General features: G+C 37.1%; 1 protein-coding gene across 11 annotated transcripts in view; it reads right to left on the bottom strand.

Moving 5' to 3' along the window:
- The window catches only part of CHRM3 (cholinergic receptor muscarinic 3), a 490,492-nt gene that overhangs the window by 269,711 nt on the left and 193,951 nt on the right, over positions 1-26,830 (bottom strand). For 10 of the 11 annotated variants that reach the window (XR_010345115.1, XM_064383639.1, XM_064383637.1 and 7 more), the window contains exon 3: positions 3,874-3,936. The exons of the other annotated variant lie outside the window; for it this stretch is intronic. The gene's annotated coding sequence lies outside the window, so the exon portion shown is untranslated. The remainder of the gene's footprint in view (positions 1-3,873; positions 3,937-26,830) is intronic. 11 annotated transcript variants of the gene reach the window in all.

Raw genomic sequence — 26,830 nt, 5'->3', positions numbered from 1 at the left:
AAAAGAATATTTAGTGATGTAGCAAAATGTTATATCAAAAAATAAATTTGCAAAACCAAATAAAAGACTTTGATAAGACCATTAATCAAGAATTGCAGGTTGCCATTTCCATATACCTGATAATATAAATTTATATATAAATGTATGCTTCTCATTAAAATCTTTGAAAAGATTTTATTTGGAAATTCTATAAAAATTCAATACTTAGTATTCCTCCCAATACTTTTTATTTTATCTTCCTTTAATACCAAGGATATAAACTGAAATTTCACAACATTCGATACAGATACTCCAAAATCCTAACCAATGTACTATCCAATTATTGCCATGTTATGTGCATAATGAAGTGAAAAAGGGTAAGAAGTATGTAGCCAGCCAGACACAGCTGATGAAGAAAAGCTGAGGTCCCCAAGGCAGGCAGGGTTGGGAGGGGTACCATTGCAAATTATAAGTGGTATGATTTTGGATCCAAGAATCTACTACTTCTGACTTTTATTAGATGGACATCCTTTAATAAAGTGGGTGCCCTTCCTTTGCACAATTTAAAAAACAGATTTTTCTCCTCAACAGATCAGCTTCAATTTTTTTTAACATTTTCCTAACATATAATTATCATCTTCTAAAGACCCAAAAGTGCTGTCAATGTGACTGAAATCAGAATGTAAATATTTTATAAACAGCTGTCAAATCTCAATCGGCAGAAAACATAAAGCCCCCGAATTGCTGTAATCTAACCACAAGGCTATATCATTTAATTGACAGATAAGACATTTTTCTGGTTTTCATTTTCCTGTCAGTATTTTTAATACATTAACACCATGTGCCATTCTGGATAGTCACTGTGACAATTCCCTTAAAGACAGAATAAATTCTGAAATGTGCTAAGGGGGATGCCTAGCACAGTAACTGAATTTTATTTCATGGGATATTTTTCACAGTCATTGTTATCTGGAATGTTTGTTACTAACATGGATTAAATACTGGCATCAAGGGAATATATCATGCCCATAAAAAAAGGCAAAATTTTGCTCTTGGCAGTTCAATAATTTATTATTTCATTCTTTTGGGCCTTCATTCAACAAACATTTCTCATTGTGCATGTGCCAGGTTTAGCCAATAAATCTATGTAAGAGCCAAAGAACTGAGCCCTGTCGCCCAATGTCATAGATCAGAAATGCCACCGAGTAAAGATCCCTGAAACAGTCCCACCCAAGGATTTCCTGCTATTTTCTATTTATGCCACTGTCTGTCCCTCTGTTCTTCTTCCTAGATTGTTTCTTCATCTTTTTCTTTGTTTTTTTTTTTTTTTTTTTTTTTTTTTTTCTTTTCTTCCCATCTAAGAAAAAGACATATTGGGGACATCTATAAGCACTGCTTAATTTCTTTTAAGATATTTAACATAGGGCATTTTCTGACTCTTATACATTTACTCAATAAACATTTACTAAGCCTCCTGTAGGGAGCAGGCATCGTCATAAGGATGGTGGTTTTGGCAGTGAAGGAAACAGACAAGGCCCTGCCTTCATGGAGCTTAGATTATATTATAATGGGAGATAAACAACAAATTATGAATAGGTTCAATAAAATTCTTCATGTCTTACCTAAATCCCTTAAGTGACATATGTAAGTATTTTGTCTATAAGGGGTTATTTTCATATACCTTAAAACAAACAAACAAAAAAAACCACTTCCATTTTGTAAAGGGAATTAAACCTGGGTGTCCAGGACAGTGGTTATTTAGAGAGAGTGGTTAGGAAACGTCTTGGCAGCTGAGATTTGACTGGAAGGGTCAAGAAGTAAGAGCCAGGGGCTCAGTGCCAGGCCCCCAAGGTCAAAGAACAAAGAGAAACATTCAATAAATAAAGACAGGGAGGCTTGGAGTGTAGGAAGCAAGAGAGAAAAGTACAAGTAGAAACCAGATCATATCAGATTTGTAAGTCATGTTAATGCATTTGGATTTGATTCTAAATGGAGGGGAGGGAGTTGAAGGATTTTGAGCAACTCTCAAATAGGAGAATAACAAGATCTGATGGAGGTTTCCCAAAGCAGAAGATGGCCATGACAGAATGTAATTTCGTGTGCTAAGAATGAAAGCCACATTGGCTAACATGAGGCTACTGCCATTGTCCAGGCACGACATGATGATGACTTGGAGTAGAGTCATAATAAGTGAGACAAAAGAGTCAGGATGTATTTGGAAGAAATAGAAGGAAAAGGAAAATAACTGGTCACTCTTAGGTTCAATGGCCAGAAAGAAAAACTGTAGCTTTGAATAGATATCAGAGTATTTCCCTGCATTAACAATGGAGACCGAAGGAGGTCTATATTCTAAGGGAGATATTCAGGGATATGTGGAGAAAGTTATTAAGAATGATTTTTGGCTGGGCGCTGTAGCTCATGCCTGTAATCCCAGCAGTTTGGGAGGCCGAGACAGGTGGATCACCTGAGGTTAGGAGTTCAAGACCAGCCTGGTCAACATAGTGAAACCCCATCTCTACTAAAATTACAAAAAATTAGCTGGGTATGGTGGTGCACACTTGTAATTCTAGCTACTCGGGGGGCTAAGGCAGGAGAATCACTTGAACCCAGGAGGCGGAGGTTGCAGTGAGCTGAGATTGTGCCATTGCACTCTAGCCTGGACAACAAGAGTGAAACGCCATCTCAAAAAAAAAAAAAAAGAATGATTCCACCAGTATTAAAATTTGTAATATGGATTTATTTTAATTTTTAAGCTGATGTAAAATTTGTAATATTTGCATATTAATACTTTTTTGTATTAAAATTTGAGTATTAATACTTCTTTTTTAAACTGATGTAAAATTTGTAACATGCTTTTATTTTAATTTTTATACTGATGAGAGTTCATTGGCTGGAGCTGGGTCACACGGCCACAGGAAAAGTCTGGGAAGATGAGGATATTTTTTAGCTGGGCACTTTGTTGTCCTTACAACATCAAGGTTGTTAGGAAGGAGGAGGAGAGTGGTAAGGTATGGCTCTGTGTCTCCACCCAAATCTCATCTCGAATTGTCATCTCCAGGTGTTAAGGGAGGGGCCTGGTGGGAGGTGATGAGAGCAAAGGCGGGTCCCTCCATGTTGTTATCATGATAGTGAGGGAGTTCTCATGAGATCTGATGGTTTTAAAAGTGGCAGGTTTCCCTGCACTTTCTCTCTCTCTCCTGCTGCTATGTAAGACATGCCTTGCTTCCCCTTCGCCTTCCATCATGATTGTAAGTTTCCTGAGTCCTCCCCAGCCATGTAGAACTGTGAGACAATTAAACATCTTTGTTTATCAATTACCAGTCTCAGGTAGCATCTTTATAACAAGATGAGAACGGACTGGTACAGGGAGAATGGATTCAGGGTAGGATGTTAGCAGTGTTTGCTGGATAGATAAAACATTATTAATGATAACATCTAAGAAGGATTGAGCTTTTTCACAATGTTGCTGTTTATGTTCACAATATGTTTTGTACAGCATTCTGAAGAAAGGCAATCTAAATCAAGGGATAATTCTTAAGCTTCTAAGAATTAGATAAGCTATAAGGTCTCATATATTTACTACTAATTCAAACATCTTGCACTATTTCAAAAAATTCCACATTGTTACAGTTAAATATGAATGTGCATTTGAAATAAAGTTGTTTCAAATCTCAATCAACATGCCTTTATTTTAATTTTTAAACTGATGAGAAAATGAATATACTTAGCTTTATTAAGACACAAAAATAACTGAGTATGACTAATCGTAACAATTATACATCATGCTGAAAACACCTGCTTACAAATTCTTATTCCTTGTTAGTTTGTTCTCACAGATCAGGCCATCAATCCCCCTTTTCAAGGAAGTAGCTCAACTAGAAAAAGGATCTTAACCTTATTGTACCTTAGCTGAAGTTCTGACTGTCATTTATTTGGCTGCTAATCAGAACACAAGTGCTAGAAGAGAATAAAAAAAATGGGATTAACAAATAATTAGGACCCTGGGAAAGAGAACATCAATGGGGTAAACAACACGATTAGAGGCAATGTAAAAAAATTATGGAATTTTTGAGTTGGAAGTGACTTCCTAGGTCATGGTGCCTAACCTAATGTAACTGAAGAGGACAGAGAAGGTCAGAGAAGTTAAGATACCTGTCACTGGAAAAGCAATGTATCTACTGACTTCCTCATTCTACAGCTCCTCCCCTTCTATCTGCCTAAGCTCCATTGTAAGGAAGGGACATAGAGTGAGAAGAATAAAGAAGTTGCTCATCTCTTCATTTTACACATAGGTGATGACTGCCTTCCTCTCTTAGCAAACTGGCTAGTATGGTCTATGTTCAAAGGGAAATCCTAAGAATGTTCTCTTAGAAATATTCTAGTTGCTACCTTCTTCCAGACACTATTCAAAATATACACATGCAGTGATACTACAATTAGCCCATTCTCATACAGGGAGAAAATGCAATCTTCATGAACATCCCCTAACTCCACTTCAGACACTGAAATTCACCTTTTTGAGCTGTTCCGAGCCTGGCAGCTAGGCCAGAATCTTAGGAAAGCACCTCCATAAGAAGGTTAACCTAGAGAAAAAAAGAAGTGCCAGGCTCTGCAGAAGAACAGGGGGACTGTGTCATTGTGAAGGATGTGGCTGAGTTCAGAGGTCATGAAGGAATAGGAAATGCCCTGGAAGGACTTGAGGATGAGATCTCCTAATAAGATGTTGTTGAATTTTTTAAAGGAGGACCTTGAAGTTTCCACAGTGGTGACGGTGGCACCAAATGAAAAGAGGACCGAGAGAAGTAGAAGGATCCTAGAGGTGCATGTGGAGGGATTTTCCTCAGCAAGTAAGAGAGGAACTTATTGAAGCCTCTGTGAGTGTCGTCTGCAACAAGATCCCCACAGAGATGGAGAGCAAACTTCCACAGAGTTTTATAGCAATTGGATATGTAATTAACAATATAAAAATAAGTTTGTATTTCACATGTCTTTTAAAAGTATTAATATGCAAATATTTGGGGAAAAAGAGTAATCGCTCCTTCATCAGTTTGAGAAGCGCTTTTATGCTCGAGAGCATTATGCTTTGCTGCCCTGATATCCCTTCATTCTCCCGTTAGGGCCTCCCTCTCCCTCTGTGGTTGCTTGCTGTGTTGGAACTGTCAATCATGGGATCCTGTCCTGCTTTCAGCAAGGGAGGGCATCTGACCCAAGCAAGGTCTCTCAGACTCCTCCTCTTCCAAGACACCCTTCCTCCCATCCCTCGTCTGAGAAGTATGTCTTATGGAAGGAAGGGCTGGAGCTGTCATTCCATGAAATCCATGCACTTTACACCCTGGGCTGGGAAACGGAGGTTGAGGGAGTAAGTGACCATGGGTCACAACTTGAAATCAGCTCTGCCCATTCTCAGGAAATATTATTTGTGTACCTAAAACTTCAAGAGTAAATTCAACCATATCAATGCTCCCATTCTTACTACAGAAAATGATGGGAAAGTCATCAAACACTTCAGTAGGAGGATGTGGTCATGTCTCTCCCCATCTCTATCTAACGAACAGACATTTTCTGCCATTTAAGGCATGCTGATGAGCACATAATTCCTCTTTCACTGCTAATATCCTTGTAAAATGTAATGAGTCAAAAGGCAAGTACTCAGTTAATTCTATTTAACCATGTGAAAGTCCTCTCATAGAAACCACTGTCTTGTACATACCATAGATTTTATTATTAAAAGTAATAAATGCCCATTATTACAAACACATTTGCCTAACTTACAATTAGGAACATTGCCTACCTATTGAAATTCAGATCTTTTAAAGAAGTAAATACATATTATACAAAATTAAGTCACACCATTAATGTTAAAATAGACATAAACACTACTCAGTTATTGAAGTGTCCACTAATAACAATATCTTGTTCACTAAATGAATTGGGAGACAATAAATGAGATTGAACATCTTGAAGTTTCTCTTATTAAATTTCTCTAGTATCAGATTCAGAGAGACACTCATTCTAAAAACAAGTTAAGGAACTGGCTTTCATCCTAGCTGCAGATTCATTCTATTGAAAATTAATTACACGTAACATGCACTTAGAGATGAGGTTCAAATCTCAAAGTAAAGATGACAGTCTTCTCCAAATCCCAGTAAGCATGGATCAAAGATCACATAATCAAAGTAAGATCGGCAATTCCAGAGAATGCTGTCCTAATTATACAGTTAGTCAAATACAGAAGAAAACAAAACTGGAGACAGAATAATTAATTATGGAAGGCCAGATGAGAGGCTTCTTTCAACAAGTCAACAAAATATTACTCTGATGTATGATGTCCATAAAAAAGGTAGGATATTTTGCTAACCTCTTTAAAGTAGTACTGGCTCGCCTCGGAAATACTGTGGTTTTGGTTTCATACCACCACAATAAAGTAAGTCACACACATTTTTTGGTTTCCCAGTGCATATAAAAGTTACGTTTACACTATATTGTCATCAATTAGATGTGCAATGGCATTACGTCCAAGAAAGCAATGTACATACCTTAATTAAAAATACTTTATTGCTAGAAAATTATAACAATCATCTGAGTATTTATCAAGTTCTAATTTTTTTTCATGGATGGTTTGCCTGATGGGTGCTGACTGATCAGGGTGGTGGCTGCCAAAGGCTGGGGTGGCTGTGGTCATTTCTTCAAATGAGAAAACGATGAAGTTTGCTGCAGTGATTGACTCTTTTTGCAAAAGATTTTTCTGTAGCATGTGATGCTATATATCACATTCTCAAGTAGCGTGTGATGCTGTTTGACAGCATTTTGTCCACAGTAGAACTTCTTTTAAAATTGGAATCAATCCTCTCAAAGGCTGCTGCAGCTTTATCAACTAAGTTTATATAATACTCTAAATCCTAAGTGGTCATTTTAACAATATTCACAGTATCTTCACCAAGAGTCAATTTCATCTCAAGAAAACCACTTTCTTTGCTAATTCATAAGAAGCAACTCCTCCTTCAAGTTTTATCACGAGATAGCAGCAATTCAGGCCTATCTTCAGGCTGCTATTTCTACCACACTGGTATTTATTCTTTCTTCATTGGAGTCTTGAATCCTTCAAAGTCATCCATGAGGGATGAAATCTACTTCTTCAAACTCCTGTCAGTGTTGATATTTTTACCTCCTTCCAAAAATCATGGATGTATTTAACAGCATCTGGAATGGTGAATCCTTTCCAGAAGGTTTTCAATGGATTGTCCAGATCCATCAAAAGAATCTATGGCAACTGTAGCTTTATGAAATCTATTTCTTAAAATAATAAGACTCAAAAGCCAAAACTGCTCCTTGATTCATGGGCTGCAGAATGGCTGTTATATTAACAGGCATGAAAACAATGTTAATATCCTCCTTGTACATCTACATGAGAGCTATTGAATGACTAGATTCTTCTCAATGAGTAGTAATATTTTTAAATGAATCATTTTCTGAGCAGTAGTTCTCAACAGTGGGCTTAAAATATTCAGTAAACCAGTATGTAAACAGATGTACTGTCATCTAGGCTTTGGTATTCTATTTATAGAGCACAGACAAAGTAGATTTGACATAATTCTTCAGGGCCTTATGATTTTTGAAATAATAAATGGATATTGGCTTCAACTTAACAGCTGAATTAGTTCCTAATAAGCAAGCCAGCCTGTCCTTTGAAGCTTTAAAGCCAGGCCTTGACTTCTCTCTAGCTATGAAAATCCTAGATGGCGACTTCTTCCAACAGAAGGCTGTTTGGTCTACACTGAAAATCTGATGTTTAGTGTTGCCATCTTCAACAATGATCTTAGCTCGGTCTTCTGGAGAACTTGCTGGAACGTCTCCATCTGCACATGCTACTTCACCTTGTACTTTTATATTATGTAGATGCCTTTTGTACTTAAACCTCATGAACCAGCCACTGCTAGCTTCACATTTTTCTTCTGTAGCTTCCTTAATGCTCTCAGCTTTTATAGACTTGAAGAGAGTTAAAGCCTTGCTCTGGATGAGGCTTTGGCTTAAGGGAATCTGGTGGCTGGTTGAATCTTCTAGGCAGGCCACTCAAACTTTCTCCATATCAGCAATAAGACTGTTTTGCTTCCTTATCATTTGTGTGTTCACTGGAGCATCACTTCTCGTTTTCTTCATGAACTTTTCCTTTGCATTCACAACTTGGCTAACAGGTGTAAGACGCATCACTTTCAGCCTGTCTCAGATTTCCACATGCCACCCTCACTCAGCTTCACCATTTCTAGTTTTTGATTGAGACATGTAACTGTTCCTTTCACTTCCTGAACACTTATAGGCTATTGTAAGGTTATTCATTGGCCTAATTTCAATACTGTTGTGACTCAGGAAATGGGGTGGAGTAAAGGAGAGGAAAAGAGATGGAGAAATGGGTGGTTGGTGGAGCAGTCAGAACACATTCATTAATTACATTTATCAATTAAGCTTGCCATTTTATATGGGAGTGGTTGATGGCATCCCAATACAATTATAACAATAACATCAAAGATTACTGATCCAAGATCACAATGTCACATATAATAATAATTAACAAGTTTGAATACTGCAAGAATCACCAAAGTGTAACACAGAGACACAAAGTGAGCACATGGGGTTGGAAAAAATGGTGCCAATGGATTTGCTGAAGCAGGGTAGCTACAGACCTTTAATCTGTAAAAGTCACAGTATCTCTGAAGCACAATGAACTGAAGTGTAATAAAAAAGTCTGTGTCTACTCACTTCTTTTACTATTATCTTACCACTCATATGACCATGCATATGCCCTTCTCATGACACAGTAGTCTATACTTCTCATCAATGCCTATGGATCTAACTCCCTCCTTGTACGAGAGACTACATCCACCTCAGCATGGACACACTCTAATTTATTCTTTTACTATAGAATTATGGTTGCTTCCCTTTTCTTATTATAAACAATATAGAAATAATAATTGTGTATGTGTATACATATGTTTATATATATACACACTTATTTTTTATTTCTACATTCCTAAATTATGATTTATATGTTATAGAGTGTTCACATCTTAAATTATGGTATACACTGACAGATTACCTATCAAAACAGTTGTAGCAATTTTGTTTCTCATTTCCTCACCAAAACTGACTAGATATTCTCTCTCTCTCTCTCTCGCTCTTGCTCTCGCTATCTCTTATCTACCTACCTACCTAACTACACCCACCTATCTATCTCTATTTCTATCTACATATGTATCTACCTATGTTCCTCATTTTTGACAAGAAAAGTAGTGTTCACAGATGTATCTCTATTATCTCTTGGGCCTCAAACACAGTCTTGCACCAAAGGCAGACTGAAAACAATCTTTGGCCAAGGTTCTGATGTTGTGGCATTAAGAGGGAGACAGCCCTTGAAAAATGTATTTTGAGAAAACAACAGTAACTATTATTCACAGAGAGAATTTTAAAAGACTCTGTCATATTGAGTAAAAACTACTAAATGCTCCATTTAGTAAGTAGCTCTAACATGGAAAAACACATCCAGATCTAAAAGTCAATGCTGCTATTTTTCCCATGAAACTATAATTTTAAAAATGTCTAACCCATCAAATGGTTTCCTGTAATTTTTAAAGTTCAAAAAAAATCTATAACAAAGAAAAGGTCCAATCTTGAAGCTCCTTAATTTTATAAATAATATTCTATCTTTAAAATGCTATTCTTTAAGCAGAGATGGCTCCATTTAGATGCTTGGAAATATTAATCACCCTTTTCTTCAGGTAACCTTTTGGCAGTCCAACTCAGGTGGCTTATAATTATAGTCCATGAATCTCAGCCTCTCCCTGCACCCCCACCCTGACTCCCACCCCTCTCTCATGCTCTCTTTTAAGTCATATCATGAATGTGGAAGCCAGGGATAAGTAGTTCTTATTTCGGGTCAAATCAGTGTTACAGAGTTTGACCAAATAATGGTTTTTATGGGGGTTCAGGAAACCAATTTTAAAGAAGAAAAATGTACCTGCAGTTTTGATTCTTATGAAAGATATTCTTTTGGTTGTTTCTGTCAGGAACCAGAAAAACCACTTAAAGGACCAATAGTGAAATTTACAGTCCAATATCTCTCCTTCAGAGTTGAGCCGTCATTCTCATCAATTACACTTTGGAATTGGTTAGAAAATGAAGAACTAGTAATAACATTGGCTCAGTTTAAAAGTATGTAGGTAGATATATTCTTAAATATTACAAAGTAGTTGTATTTTGTTCTATATGTAGGACTTTCTTGTTTGGAGAATCTGTTTCTTTTTTACTCTTAACTGCAAAGGCAGGAAGTCTCCATGCAGGGTCCTCAGCAGCGGCTGAGTGTGGACTTCAGGCAGTCCAGACTCAGGGCCTGGGTTTTCTCATCCACAGCCCGAAGTTAAAAACCAATAATTTACTTCGGAGGAATTTTACAAGAACTCTATGTTATAAAAAAGAGAAAGGAGGTCAGGCACAGTGGCTCACACCTGTAATCTCAGCACTTTGGGAGACCAAGGCAGGTGGACCACCTGAGATTAGGAGTTCAAGACCAGTGCGGCCAACATGGTGAAACCCCATCTCTACTAAAAATATAAAAGTTAACTGGGCATGGTAGTGGGTGGGTGCCTGTAATCCCAGCTACTTGGGAGGCTGAGGCAGGAGAATCGCTTGAACCCGGGAGGTGGAGGTTGCAGTGAGTTGAGATGGTGCCACTGCACTCCAGCCTGGGTGACAGAGTGAGACTCCATCTCAAAAAAATTAAAACAAATAATAAATAAGAGAGAGGAAATATGACCTCTAAATGTGATCTTGACTGTCGTTTAAGTGATGGGAAGGGATATCATTTTTCCTCAAAGATTCTTGTTTTCCAAGTTCTGTTTTTGTTTTAAATGGGCATATACTACATTTTAATTACAAGGTGACTTGAAAACAAACCTCCTACCAGATGAGGCCTGAGATCCTCTCCAGGCTAGACTGCGCCCCCCACTACTGTGGCTGCATCAGCCTCCTGAAGCCTGTTTCCCTTCGGGGCTTCTAGTTTCCTCTGTGACTTACCATTCTGCTTGTCTTTTTTTTTTTTAAAAAAAGGTAAGTCAGGTGTGGTGGTTCACGCCTGTAATCACAGCACTTTGGGAGTCCAAGGCAGGCAGATGGTGAGGTCAAGAGATTGAGACCAGCCTGGACAATCTGATGAAACCCTGTTTCTACTAAAAATAAAAAAATTAGCTGGGCATGGTGGTGCATGCCTATAATCCCAGCGACTCTGGAGGCTGAGGCAGGAGATTTGTTTGAACCCAGGAGGCAGAGGTTGCAGTGAGCTCAGATCATGCCACTGCCCTCCAACCTGGTGACAGAGTGAGACTCCGTCTCAAAAAAAAAAAAAAAAGAAAAAAAGAAAAGTTACTCCTACTCTTTATTCACTTGTCTATCTCTTTCACAGGAGGGTGTGTAAGGACTACAAGCCCCAAATGTGCCCTTAAGTCCCCATCACTGCCCAGACAGACACACAATAAGACCAGGGGAAATGTGTGATAAGTCACAGCTGGGGAATTTTTAACTGTACACACTTCCCTGAGTGTTCTGTAGCCAAGCAAAACTCCTTTGGAACACAGTTGATAAAAAGAAAAAAGGAAACTTAACAACTGCAGGCAGAGGAGATTGAAAAATGCTACTAAGATACAGGATGAGCAGGGAGCTTAGGAACACTGCCACAAAACCATAGGAAGGCTTTGCCAAATGCTGTTGGATCCAGACACAAAAGGAACCCAGGGGCACACTACAGCGGTCATCTCATGTACAGACTGTCGTCAGCTGTGTGCACATGTGTGTGAAGAAGGCAATAGAAATGAATATTAGAACTCTACACGACATACAGTGTGTTGTGTACTGATAAAAACTAAAGACACATGCACATGTATGTTCACTGCGGCACTGGTCACAATAGCCAAGACTTGGAACCAACCCAAATGCCCATCAATGGTGGACTGGATAAAGAAAATGTGGCACATATGCACCATGGAATACTATGCAGCCATCAAAAAGGATGAGTTCATGTCCTTTGCAGGGACATGGATGCATCTGGAAACCATCATTCTCTGCAAACTGACCCAAGAACAGAAAACCAAACATTGCATGTTCTCACTCATAACTGGGTGCTGAACGATGAGAACACATGGACACAAGGAGGGGAACATCACACACTGGGGCCTGTTGTAGGGTGGAGAGCTAAGGGAGGGATAGCAGGGGTGGGGGGATAGGAGAAGGATAGCATTAGGGGAAATATCTAATGTAGATGATGGGGTGATGGATGCAGCAAAACACCATGGCATGTGTATACCTATGTAACAAACAAGTTCTGCACATGTACCCCAGAACTTAAAGTATAATAATAATAACTATAGATACTTTAATACCATATTGTAGGTTTAAATTTTTTCCAATGTTTTATCATCTTTATAAAAATTCACACTTTTTAAAAAATATATATATAGTGGGGTCTTTCTTTGTCACCCAAGCTGGAACGCAGTGGTGCCATCACAGCTCACTGCAGCCTAGAACCCCTGGACTGAAGCGATCTTCCTCCCTCAGTCTCCTGAGTAGCTGGGACTATAGGTATGCACCACTATGCCTGGCTAATTTTTTACATTTTTAATTTTTTTGTAGAGATGAGTTCTCACCATCTTGTCCAGGCTGGTCTCAAACTCTTGGGCTGAAGCAATTCTCCCACCCCCACCTCTCAAAATGTTGGTATTATAGATGTAAGCTCCACACCTGGCCAAAAACTAACACTTCCTGGTATTGTAGAGAGCCAAGAGGACTGTCTGGATTCTCACTGATAAGTGACTAAGATGACAGTGTTTACAGTAGACAAAATCAAGCAATCACAAGACACTCCAGAGATGGTCCTAGATTCCACTGGATGTCCCAGGGCCCCACAATATTCAAAAAAGAAATATGGTGCTAAATACATTTGGGAAGTTCTAGGTCAAATACTATCTTACCATTATTTTTACAATGGGATTACTCAGAAATGTCAACACTGAAATATGGGCTGAATTTTCTAAAGGCAGCTATATTCTGATGCTTGCTTTTCTCAATTTTGTTTCATCATGTGAGGTTTTCTTAGGGGAGCTATGCTAAATGATGCCCTGCACAGCTCAGGATTCTCCTCTACTTCAGTACAGAAAAAAACAAAATTATTCTTCAGAATCTAGCTTAGCCAAAAATTGAATGTGCTCTTGAGTCTGGATAAGTATTTCCCCAAATTTTATAGACTCTATAACAACATAAAGTAAATGTATTTTTCTAAGAAGGGAATGCTGCACTCTGCACTGCACAACCATGACTAATGGATTTGGGATATTTTAAAAAATCTGATAACATCATTTAGAAACACATATTTTCAAATACCACATTTTGAAATGCAGCCATGACATTCTTAGATATACTCTTGAAAATCTAATGAGCTCCTGAGACTGTATTTAGCTAAAATTTCAACCTCTTAAATATTTGGAAAGGTCAGTTTTGATGTGATGAATTATAATTTTGGCAATTCCTATTGTACAGCTGTTCTTAGGAAATATAATACTGTTGGCGCTGCACACAACGTATTTAATTGGATTCCCTCAAGTTTTTCTTGTAAAAAATCTTTCAGAAAATGCTCAAATGTCCTGAGTTAATATAGCTTTTTCCCTGCTGGCTTAAACAATACCTGTAATTAATAAATAGTTAACATTTAGTGCTGAATAAATGCCTGCCTGGCGCCAAGGATGCTCTGGCTCTATAGAGCAAAGACAGAGGAGGGAGTGCCTTAAGAGAAACTCCCAGTTAAAAATATGTTTGCAAAGAACAGTTGCATAGTAAAATGTACTCTATATTATGTTCAGCAACACACAAATAAACTAGATATAAAGTTGCATGTACATATCCACAATCTTATAAAACAAATCTATACACAAAATAATCTTAAAAAGACACACATTGAATTTAGGTTTAACCAAATGAGTTTGCCAAGTGAGGAGGTCAAAAAGTCTATTAGCAACCATTTCATATCGTTCAACTTGCAGACACAATGTTAATAGTATTTAAAACTTGAGGGTTGATAATAATATTTATGTATTTATTTATTTAAGGTTCTTTCACTTATTTCAAGACTGTTCATAACTAGCCATCATTGGTTTTAAATAACACTATGTTTTAAAAGAAGATAGAGGCAAAAGAATGTCCAGAGATTGGGTTTCTTATGGAGAGGAAGAAGTAGAAGGAAGGCTCTGAGCTCTGATTTAGGAATCATGCTCAAAAGTTGTCTAGAGAGTGCAACGTCTCACTACAAAAGTGGCATGTGAGAAATATCCTGGCTGAACCGAGTTTCAGGAAGAAACACTTGCCACATTCAGTGTTAAAGACTGCCCTCCTTTTGGGTCTGAGTTGTGGAACAGAAGGGTGATATCACTTATATTCAGGATGAGGCACTATGATAACAGAGATATCTGGATTATTCACGTAGTAACATTCTTCTTTGTCGCTGAAGGTATTTTTCTCTATTTAATTTGTGAGTATACAGATTAAATTCCTATAAATATCTATCAAAGTTGTGTAAGTTGTTTATTGCTTGTGTTTATAGTCGAACAACCAATACATTCTAGTAACCAAGGCTACTGCCTGGTCTTTCTAAAACAGAAGCACTCTGGAAGATTCCTACAGTCCTTCAACCTTCATGCCAGATGACCAAAGGAAGTATCACTTCTCCCATTTGGTAGGAGCACTAGGGCTGTACAAGGGGAGGAGTTTTTCCCACCCAATTTATAGCTGATAACATGGAGGTACCTGTCTCTTCTCTAAGAAAAATCCTACTGGATCTTAGAGTTAAGTGACTCTCAGTTCCTGTAAGATAGAGATGCTCACTTTACATAAGTTTTTAAAGGTATGAAATAAAGTAGCATATATAAAGTGTGTAGCAACTGTCTAGGACACAGAAAGTGTCCAGTAACCAGAAGTTACTATTTTTACATAGCGGGAATGCGCCCAAAGGGTGGCTAGTAATAATACGCTTTTTCAAAGCCTGATTTCCGCATCCTTTTTCTTCAGGGTGTCTGCCCTACCTGTAAGCTCTATACCTGGCTTCTTTGAAAGGCTGTATGTCTTTTATTTGAGTACAATACCTTTGTATTCCATTTTCCTTTTTAAATTCCAACAATCCTACTGTGCATAAAATAATCATTACTTTGAGACACATTTCCTGAATTTTTGGCAATTAGACACTCATCTTGGGATTTAAAAATACTCTAAATGTAAATATATCTGCAATCCATGAAATCACTCCCACCTTTTGTGTGAATTAAAGCACACATTTGTCCTTTAACCATATAGAATATCAGCTATTCTGACAGTGGTTTGTTGGATAAGTTAAAAGCTAGTTATTTAACCAGCCAAAGGCAGGATATATCATTAAAAATCTGAGTTACAAGGAAAGAATGGAGTTAGGAACTTAAGTCCACTTTTTTCCTGGACCCAGCATAAACCTATTTTGTACATAAGCATGAAAATTCTAACCATTATTTCCATGTCCTCCAAGTAAGACCTGACAGCAATCATCCACGTCATATACATCATATTAGCGATGAATCCCTAAACTAGGATTCTGATGTAAAATTTCATATTATATATACCATTGCCCATTTAGATCTTTGGGTTCTTCTCTGTGTGTACCTATGCAACAATCTTGCATGTTCTTCACATGTACCCCAAAACCTAAAATGCAATTAAAAAAAATGATGTAACTGATGTTTTTATTTGTTTAGTTCTAAGGGATTGACTTGATTGTAAATATTTTAAAAATAAGCAGCCACTTCCCCAGCTTCTGTATTTTTCAGAAGTCAGACTCTCTGATTAATTTTTGAGAATATAACTAATCACTTTAAGTCACAAAACTCGGTCTCTAGGAAAGCACAGGCAGGATAAAGGAATACCTGAATTACTCTGCTCTTTTCTTTTTTCTTAAATGCAATCTTGCATCCTTTTAAAATCAATTATTATTATTACTATTGGAGACAGGGTCTCATTCTGTCACCCAGGCTTGAGTGCAGGGGTGCAATCATTGCTCACTGTAGCTTCAAACTCCTGGGCTCAAGAGATCCTCTGGCCTCAGCCTCCCAAGTAGCTGGGACTACATGTGCACACCACCACACTCGGCTAATGTCTTATTTTTTTTTGTAGAGGGGGTATCTCGCTATGTTGTTGAGGCTGGTCTAAACTCTTGGCCTTAAGCAATCTTCCTGCCTTGGCCTCCCAAAGTGCTGGGATTATAAGTGTAAGCCCCTGTGCCCAGCCCATCCTTCTTGATCATCGCTGTGAGCACTTTACATCTCTGATTAATGACTGGAGTCATTACTGTGGGGTGAGTGTGTGTAAGAGAAGGAGACAGAGACACAGAGAGAAGGTGAGAGAGAAACAGAGTGAGTCAGAACAAGACAGAGAAATAGAATAAGAAACACATACACAGAGAGAAAGACTGCCGGGAGACAGATAAAGACAGATACACATCCTCAGATACACAATGACAGATATTTACTTTTCTTCTCCCAAAGCACTTACCCTAGGGAGCCTTTGCTTCCTCTGCCCTTGTCCCTGCAGACCTTTCATCCTCTGACATTTAGGATTCTCCTTTTTGTCTGTGTCCGGGATGCCGACTATGAATTCTGCTTTACTATGTGGTATTTGAGATTGGGAGGGGTTTCAAATGCACACGCTGTGTGATCATTTTTCTATAACTACAAACCCTATATTTAAATATGCATAAAAAGGTAATATGGTCTTTATTCTTTTCTTAAAAAAATCGCATATTGCAGTTTGCTGCTCAGTAGTTACTTGTTCTGCTCCAAGTCACTAGTCATTTGTTGAACATAAGCTCTAACGAGACAGAAACAGCCGTAAGGAAGATCAAATGTTTGGCCTTTGCTTGTGCACACCCTACATGCAATCTGTTCTTGGTTTAGGAAAACCCTGGGCTTCGTGAAACATCACATCATCTCTTCACTTCGCTGCTTAAGTCCTCCCGAAAGTGCTGGGAGAGCCACATGCAAAATAATGAGTGGCATCCCAAATCACACTGGCCCCATGTACCATCTAATTTTCAGCAGCATTCTCCTAATCTTACCACCAACAAATAAAAACAACATACACAGGCAGGGTTTACTTAATGCCAGGCATTTTTCATTAATCACCTCATGAAATTCTTACAATAACATAGTTCGGGAAGTATTCTTATCACCTCTGTAATTGAGAAGGGGAAACCGAGGTCTGAAAAATTGAAGGAGCTTCCTCAACATGGCCCCATTAGCAAGAAGCAGGGGTAGAGTTTGGACCTGGGCTGTCCAGCCCCAGAGCTGGAGCTCCCAACCAATACGCAGTTCTATGCAGCCCCTTGGTGAGATCATCCCACCTCACTTCACAAGGACACACACAGTTGAGAGGAAGCTCCTGTAAGAACTGTGACATGATGCTCTGCATCCTTTTGGGTGCATGTTTGCAGAGAATGGGAAAGAAAGCCTGGAGAAGAAAACAAGAAATTCACTGCTTCTTGGAGTGTAGGACCGCTACCTTGTCCAAGTTGACATTTATCAGTGCTTAGTGAAAAGTGAGGTTGGCACACAGTGAGAACAGGCCGGCGTCTGTTTATCTGTGGATTTGATTGCTTTTTTCTTCTGTCTGAAGAGGAGGGCATGCAATTCACAGAACAGGGAGAAATATTTTCTGATTTAAGGAAAAGCTTAAATTGTAAAAAACACTTTGCAAAACTCAGACTGTCATGAAATCCTTGGTTTACGGAGGTGACAATTCAATAAACAAAAATGCACACTTCAGCTATATAGCAATTAATAAAATTACCTAAGAAAATTTATGAAGAATGATTACACTTTATAAGACAGCAACCCAGTAGAAATACGGACAAAAGATTTCAATAGCCACTTCAATAAAGAACCTATACAGATGCTAACTAAGCCTATGAGAAGATGCTCAAGATCATTAGTCATTACAGAAATGTCAAATAAAACAAGTACCACATCCACTAAAATGACCGCAATTGAAAATACTGACCATAACAAGTATTCACAAGGAGGTAGGGCCACCAGAACTGTCATCTGCTGCTGGAAATGGAAAATGCTATAACCATTTTTGAAAAAAGAGTTTGGCAGTTTCCTAAAAAGTGAAACGTACACCTGCTTATAACCCAGACCTTCTATTCCTTGGTATTTACCTAAGAAACGACAGCATTTTCCCACACATAGAAATGTACACGGATATTCACAGCAGATTTACTTCAATAACCCACGATTGGAAAAAAGCCAGCTGACTATGGAGGTGATTGGATAAACAAAGAGGGGCATATAGGCATAATGGAATAGTACTAAGCAAGAGAAAGAAAGAAACTATCGGCAGACACAAAAGTATACATAAATCTCAAAATAATTATGCTGAGTGAAAGAAGGCAGATAGAAAAAGAGTACAGTTTTTATCGTTCTATTCATTTAAAAGTCCAGAAAATGCCAACTAGTCTATACGGACAGAAAGCATCCATGGTTGCCTGGTGATGGAAAATGAGGGTGAGAGGTGGAAGGGAAGGATCACAAAGAATTTCAAAGACATGGCAAGTATTACAAAGTGTGGGACATGCTCATCATCTTGCTTTTGTTGATGATTTCATGTGTTAAAACTTCAAATGGTACACTTTAATATGTGCAGTGTAGAGTGTATCAATTATGCCTTAGTAAAGGTTAAAAAAAATGCCATAGATCAACTCCATGTTTTGATTTATAGTACTTTTCAAAAATCTGCAATGTATGCAAACAGAAAATTTTTTAAAAACAAGTGGAAATCTGTACCAAAAATGGTTTGAGATTGAATTGCTATATATAACATGTTTAACTTATTTGTGAAGTTAAAATTCTTCCTGGAGCAAACATTCTGTCTAATAGTTTTGTATTTAAAACTGTTGTCTTGCTGAAAATTGCCATTTCTTCCTCCAGAATTAAGTAATGGAACTCATAAATGTTGAACTTCGTTCATGTTCCTGAGCTGCAGGCTCGCAGTACCATGGTCATTCCATTGCACTTGCAAGGTGGTGCTCCAAGATATGAAATGTTCTCAAACACAGAATTATCAAGGCTTATTGTTTTGTGGATTTGGCAATTATAGCTATGGCACTTCCTTGTATGTAAAAGTACTCATGTTGCTTATTTTAGGATATACAAAAAAAAAAGGATGAAAATATCTAGGAGGAAATACCCTTGCAAACAAGAATTTTCTCAGAACAGCTCTTTTTAGAAATTCTAATTTATTAAAATGCACAAAAATAAACTTAACAATAAGTATGTGGGGAATATTCTCAAAAGCAAAGCAACCTTTGAACAGTGAGGGAGGCCTATGTGATAAACAGACAAGGACTCAGAGGGCAGAATACTTGAGCTACATCCTACATCTACCATGGTGCTTATTCAGAAATCTCAGCCAATGAGAAAGGAATTTGACTTGCTTATAACTAAATGATTTCAAAATATAATTAGACACAAACTTTAAAATGTAACTATAAGAAAAACTTTATTTAACATTGGATATGAGTGCAATTTATTACATTTATTATGAAATAGAGTGGAGCCTATAAAAATAAAGGTAGGTAGAACCTCACAAAGTATGAAAACAGCTTTGCTATTAGTAAATTATTAATAAATACTTAGGCATTGTTTCAAGTGAAAAGATGCCTTTCTTTTAAAATATATAAACTCCTGAGGCAATGAGTAGTTGCTCAATGAAAGCTTTCTCTAATTCTAAATGCAAACAAATAATGTATACTCATGTCACAGTCATAAACTAGAAAGCAGAACACAAAATGCAATATAAAACATTTTTTAATATTAAGTGAATAGAAGCAGAGAAACAAGCATTGCAGTTTTAAAATATTATAGCCCACTTGCATTATAAAAAGACTTCAAATAAAACTAAGGCATGTTAGGTTTGGGATTTTTTCAGGGGAAATAACAAATTCCAAAATGTGTAATAGACACACACACAGAATGGTTGATTTTACTAAGTATTGTTTTAGTTTTAGTTTTGCATATGAATATTTCGGTGAGATAAATAATTTACATGTTAAAAAAAACAAAAAACAAAAGGAAAAAATCTCCCACGAGCAAGAAAAGGCTTAGTAAGGGTTAGTTTATGTTTTAAAATTTGTAAACATTCCAAATTGTTGAAGAAATTGACCCTATAATTAATTTTGATCTTTATTCCCCAGGGACATAAGAACAAGAAATCCAGGCAACCTTGAAACTAAGAAATAGTTGTTGTTTCAACAGGATGCCTATGCATTTGTTAAAGGGAATTTGACAACTCTTTTCTTTAAAATTAAAAAAATAACTTTTTTTTGTGCGGTTAGGATATGCTAGGCATTATTCTAAGCACCTTAAGTGTATTAACTCCTTTCTCACAACAATCTTATGCAGGTACCAGGACTGTTTTCCTTGTATAGATGAGATAAGGTACTGAGTCATCAAGTGATTGCCCCAGGGAAAGAATGGGGTTAGCCTGCCGGGCACCCCCATAACAGATTTTAAACTCATTAAAGGTACAAATCAAAACCATGGCTCCCTTAGACTTTTCATTTAGCCTACACCATCTTATAAATCTAGTAATTTTGACAATCAACTTAGAGTAAGAGGACTCAAGGTTTTAGGTTTCAAGATTTCTTTGCAGATTTAAAGATTATTGAGGCCACACAGAGCTTTTCTTTATGTAAATTAAACCTATCAATATTTGCTATATTCGTAATTAAAACTAAGAAATTTATGAAAAACATCCACTTAATTCACTTGTTAGAAATAATAATTCCATTAAAATGAGCATAATTAAACATATCTTTTTATGAAAAATAACTACAAATTCTAAGACAAAAAGGTAGTAAAAAAGCAGCATGGTTTACATTTTTTGCAAATCTCTTCCATATCTGGCTTAATGAACAAACAGCTAGATTTTCTTAACTGCTTCTGCACTCTGCCCACTGCAATACTACACTGGTGGATCCTCTGGTCAAGTACACCGTATCCTGAGAGAGTGAGAGCAAACAAGACAGTCTCTTAGCAGTGTTATGAAAATAGTTTTGACCGGCCGGGCGCAGTGGCTCACACCTGTAGTCCCAGCACTTTGGGAGGCTGAGGCGGGTGGATCACTTGAGGTCGGGGGTTCGAGACTAGCCCGACCAACACAGTGACACCCCATCTCTACTAAAAATACAAAAAATTAGCTAGGTGTGGTAAGTGCGCCTATAATTCCAGCTACTCAGGAGGCTGAGGCAGGAGAACCACTTGAACCCGGGAGGCAGAGTTTGGGGTCAACTGAGATCATGCCACTGCACTCCAGCCTGGGCAACAAGAGCGAAACTCTGTCTAAAAAGGAAGAAAAAGGAACATGGCTTTGACCGTGGTAAACCCTGATAAGACCTGGAGAACTCCCTTGGAAACCAAACCTAAAGTAACTCTGAATGATATTTATTAACTATTGATATGGATAAACCTTTCGAAGTGTTATAAACGCCTGAATGAAAACCTTCATTAGCACTCAAGTAGTTGTCATATAGCTAATAAACTGACTTTATAAATGCCATAAACCTTAAGTTATCGTAAATATCTTGATGGAGAACCCAGCGATTTTTGCGCAAAATTCCAACTTTAAATGAATGATATGATTATACCTTGTAAATTATAATTATCAGACTGTAATTCTAATAGGATGGATTCTTTTAATAAATGAATAAAAATAAAAGAAATGAACCCAAATAATCATTAAGAAAATAAAATGGAGAAAACTTATTCTACAACTAAACAAGCAAGAAATACAGTGAACAATCTTCAAAAAGTATAGAAGTTCTGAACTATCTGTTAGCATGCTTCTTTCCCCCACTGTACCACTTCAGAAGAAAACTATCTATCTGCAACATCTACAAATCCCTGGATTAAGAGAACAACGAAAATATCTAACAGTTCTCAGGTTGGAATGCATCAGATGTCATCTGTGTCAAGATCTACTTCTCTTGGATTATTTGTAAGCCACAGAAAATGATTCCTGCCTCTGGTCTGTCCCTTCATTATGGAGGGCAGTTGCCACCTGACACCCTGAGGATACAGGACAAAGAGAGCCAGCAGATTCACCTGGCTCTGGACATAAATCTCAGAGAAGTAAGTATACTGCTAGACATATTGTGGAATACTATAGACAATCTTTCCATATCTCAATAATTTCAGTCACAAACTAAAAAGGTGAGAATGCACTCAATAATTTATCTAGTCCAGGAAGTATAAGTGAGGGAGATGAAGTTAGTGAAATGAATAAATATTAGGGCAATACTCTTAAGTTGTATTTAGAAAGCTTTCTTTTTTTCAGACTGTCAGTGAAAAAAAACCCTAGAGTTTCCCAGATGTGCTAAGAATGTTCTAATCCATTTAAAGTTTTATTACTTTTCTAACTTAATAAATTTACTTCTTAAAGGATAAATAATCACTACCTTTAACTTAAGGAACATGAGAAACACGGACATGAGTATGTTTAATCAAGCATCTGAATCTCAAAGAATAACAAAAATGAGATGTTTAATTCAAAGGAAAATGATTTACACAAGGAAATATTTTTAAATGTATTTTAATTTTTAAATATACATTTTATAAATCCTCTTCATTTTTTGCTATTACTGAGTATTTTGTGGTTGTTATCTAACTTCATCTTTAACTGCATATCTGAAAACTGATAATAGTACTCAAGTAAACGAAATAGAACTTGGACCATAATTTACTGTCTTCAAATATTAGGAGTAGGAAATGACTAAGCTATGGAAAATCATAGTTATAATCTTCACCCCAAATAGAACTTAATGAAGAACAAATTTTTACTGTAAAACTTATCATATCTATAAACTGTCCATAATGTGTAAGTATTTATATATGTATTTTTAAATAAAATTAACACCCATGCACTCATGACTGGGTTAGAAATACCTTTGAAGTACCCTGTGAGTGAATCATATAAGGCTAGTTTTCATGAAATATTTAGTATTTTCTCTGGTAAAGCAAAGGGTTGGTTTTTAGATCCAGATAGAAAAAGCAAAAACAAAAACAGAAGCCCCTGGCTATAAAACCATGAGACTTGGACCTCGTCGACTTTGACTATACATTCGTACTTAGTTTGAGAGCAACATTCCTTCCAAATGCTGACTGAACACCATGCCCAGGTGAGAAAAAGTAGATGAGCTGTCCATAATTAGCACTTACCTACTTTATTCAATGCCACAGAATTCATTACCTTGACGATCACTGAATGGTACTGGTGATAGCACCTCTTCTGAAAAACTTTGATATTCTTTAAATAATAGCTTTATTGTTTATCCTTGCTTTATCTATCCATTCCAAAAAGGTAACTTGTCTATGTTCTAGAATTTAATTGTAAGGACTCTACAAAAAATTTGAGATAAAAAATAAGAAGTTTTATAATTATCAAAAAAATAAATTATCTTATTGTAATAAGGAACTGACACATACTACAACATGGGTGAACCTTGAGACATTCTGCTAAGTGAAAACGAGCTGGTCATTAAAATACAAATATTGTATGATTCCACTTATATGAGGCATCTAGAGCAGTCAAACTCTTAAAAACAGAAAGAAGAATGGTAGTTGCCAGAGGCTGGGGGAAGGAGGAATTGGATAAATGATTTTAATGGGTACAGAGTACCAGTTTTGCCACATAAAAAAGGTCTGGAGTGGTTGCACAACAAAAGCGTACTTAATAACATTACTGAACTGTACACTTAGAAATTGTTAAGATGGCAAATTTTGTGTTATGTGTTACATAATCAAAAAATTTTTACAGAATTCTCCAATTATAAGTATAAATCTGAAAAGTTTATAAACACATATGCAACAACATTTCTGATAATTCAATGCCAGATGAACATTCCTTACACCATTACTGCAAATAATGCTACAAAATAAACTTTTGTGTAGATGCTTAGCACCGTGTTTCTAGCCCTACGTGGGAACTACTTCCAACAGGCTTCATAAATAACTATTTGCACATTGAACTTAATGAAACAAATATGTATTAGGTATCTACTATGTTGTTTAAAATGCTTATTTTAACAGTTATTTCATTTTTTTGAGTTTACGATGGACTTTAAAGGGCAGATAGTTAATTTATTTTCTCCTACCAAATTGCAGCACTCATGAAAATCCCATGTGAATTCAGCATTTCACTCTCCCAGTCATTTTCTTTTCTTACCACAATTCATAACCTTAAATGGATACTTTGACAATATCTAAAATTGTCCAGGTTTCTTGCTAGAATGAATTTTTATTATAAAAATATAATTTTAAAGTCAGAAGTGGCTCCTCTTACTAAAAATAAGATTAAAAAACAGGATCAATTTATTGACATTACTGGCACTTGTAAAGTAAAGGTATTGTGAGATGAAAGAAGGAGGCAGTATAGAAGCTTTAAACTGAAGACTAATGTGGTGTAAAACAGCTATTGAACTGCTAGGAACAAAGGGATAGTGTTCCAATTTACATAAAGAGCACAGAAACAGAAAACACTGAAAAGGGCAAAAGTGTCTAAATAACAACTATAAGAGTAGCCACAGAAGCAGAGCAAGAGCCACCATTTATCCCTTTGTTGAGCACTTACTGTATTAGATATTTTATAGATCATCTCTTCTATTTAATCATCACAAAAGTGTGTCAAAGTATTTCCTACCATTTTCAAAAATATTAAGACTAAAGGTTCAGAGTGCTTAATTAATTTGTTCATTGCTACACAGTTGGTACCCATGAGGCTTTTTTTTTTTCTAATGGGTCTTAAGACTATGAAACTCTAATAGGCCCACATTTTCTCTAAAATGCATTTCCTTTATCTGACTCTAACCTCATTCCCATTTATTTCCTATTTTATGACTCAATAAGCTCTGCCAGATTTCCATGCATATTGATATTTCCTTTAAGAAAATACAGCTTAAAAACCACTTCCATCACAAGGGATGAGTTAGGTCAAAAAAATTATTTGCTTGTTTTATGGATCAGGAAACAACCCAACATTGCCATTACTCACATCACCGTCACTCACATTCCGTGCCTCTTTCAAACCTCCCATCAATCACCAAATAGCACAGACTGGGGAAGACACAAGATTTGAGAGTGGAGGATGAGGGGAACTGGCTGAAATGAATGTTCTAGCATGGGATTTACTCCCTTAGGATAATTAATACATTTCCTGAAATGTGAAGATCCACTTAAGAAGTTACATAATCCTCTCCACTGAACTCCTACTAATAATATTTCAAATGAGAGAAATGATTCCTGGCTTCCATCATTAAGCTTTAAAATTACTCCCCCTGCGCCATATGCTTTTAATCAATGGGTTAAAAAATCTCAAATGGACTTCATTGCACTGTAATGGAGAAAACACATTATCATTTGAGCTATGCTCAGAGACCAATGTTAAATGACACACAGTGAAAAGAGAAATGAGAAATGAATGAAAGAAAGAACGCACGATATGTGAAAGCAAACAGGAAGGGAGGAAGAAAGGAAAGAAGGAGGGAGGTAGGGAGGGAGGCAGGAAGAGAGGGAGAGGAGGGAAATACTCCTTTGATATATTTAAAAGTTGTTGCATATGTAATTCAATTCCTATTTCTTAAGCTTCAATAAAGTAACTCACCATTTTACCCATCTATTCTTTCTGAAAATTAAAACATGACTTGCTTTCAATTTAGTATATTCTGAGGAGAAAAGTCACTCACTGGGATCAAAAGTCGTCTTTCTTGTTTCCATTCCTTTTCCAGGACGTTAGCCTAGCTGACATAATCTAGTAAAAATCAATTCACATGCACTGGGAGAGGTGCACAAGCAGGTGAAACGGAGTATGGCCCAAGTTTCACTCAAGCAGAAGAGCCCACATAAGGGTCAGCCTCCCAGGGCACCATACAGGATGAAAGAGAGCAGAGAGTGCATTGGGATGGCCTACCGAGACTAACCAGCAACATCACTATTGACATGGCCACAGTACAGAAGATGTGGGTCTGAATAAAAAGAGTAGAGGTGAGGATGGAGAGCAAGTGGCAGACACTGGAGATTTTCTGAGAGTTAAACAAAACAGTCATGAACTGGATGTGAAGAAGACGGAAGCATTTACAGTTGACTGAGATTTTTGGTTGTGGTGCTGCGTGGCACTGCTTTTAATCAGAAGAGGGAATAAACAGCAAAGTGCAGTTTAGGAGGAATCAGTTCTTACATGTGCATTTTACGTGTGATGGTGGCACAGTCAGGTGGGTCCAGATAGCCAGCCCCTGACTCAGGATGATCGGACACAGTTTTTTGACTAGGATAGTGTGAAAATGATATGTATTCAGTAGAAACCATACTTTGAGTACCCATACAACCATTCTGTTTTTCACTTTCGGTATGGTATTCAATAAATTACATGAGCTATTCAACACTATTACAAAATAGGCTTTGCGTTTGACTTTGCCCAATTGTAGGCTAATGTAAGTGTTCTGAGCCTGTTTAAGGTAGGCTAGGCTAAGCTATGATATTCGGTAGGTGGGTGTATTAAATGTGTTTTTACCTTATCATATTTTCAATTTACAATGGGTTTTTTAGGACATAACCTCATGGAAAGTTGGGTAGCATCTGTATCCTAAGTTATGAAATACAGGTCTTGCACTCCTTCAGTGGGAAGTATGGGTGGGAGATGAAATTTGGGTATAAGCAGCAAATGGATAGAAGTTAATGCCAAGGGAAAAATAGGA

Source organism: Aotus nancymaae, unplaced genomic scaffold (genome assembly GCF_030222135.1).
Source record: "Aotus nancymaae isolate 86718 unplaced genomic scaffold, 86718_ANA_hifiasm-v0.15.2.pri h1tg000032l_0, whole genome shotgun sequence".
NCBI lineage: Eukaryota > Metazoa > Chordata > Mammalia > Primates > Aotidae > Aotus > Aotus nancymaae.
The sequence above is the reverse complement of the archived record's forward strand: the minus strand, read 5'-3'. Positions and strand labels throughout refer to the sequence as shown.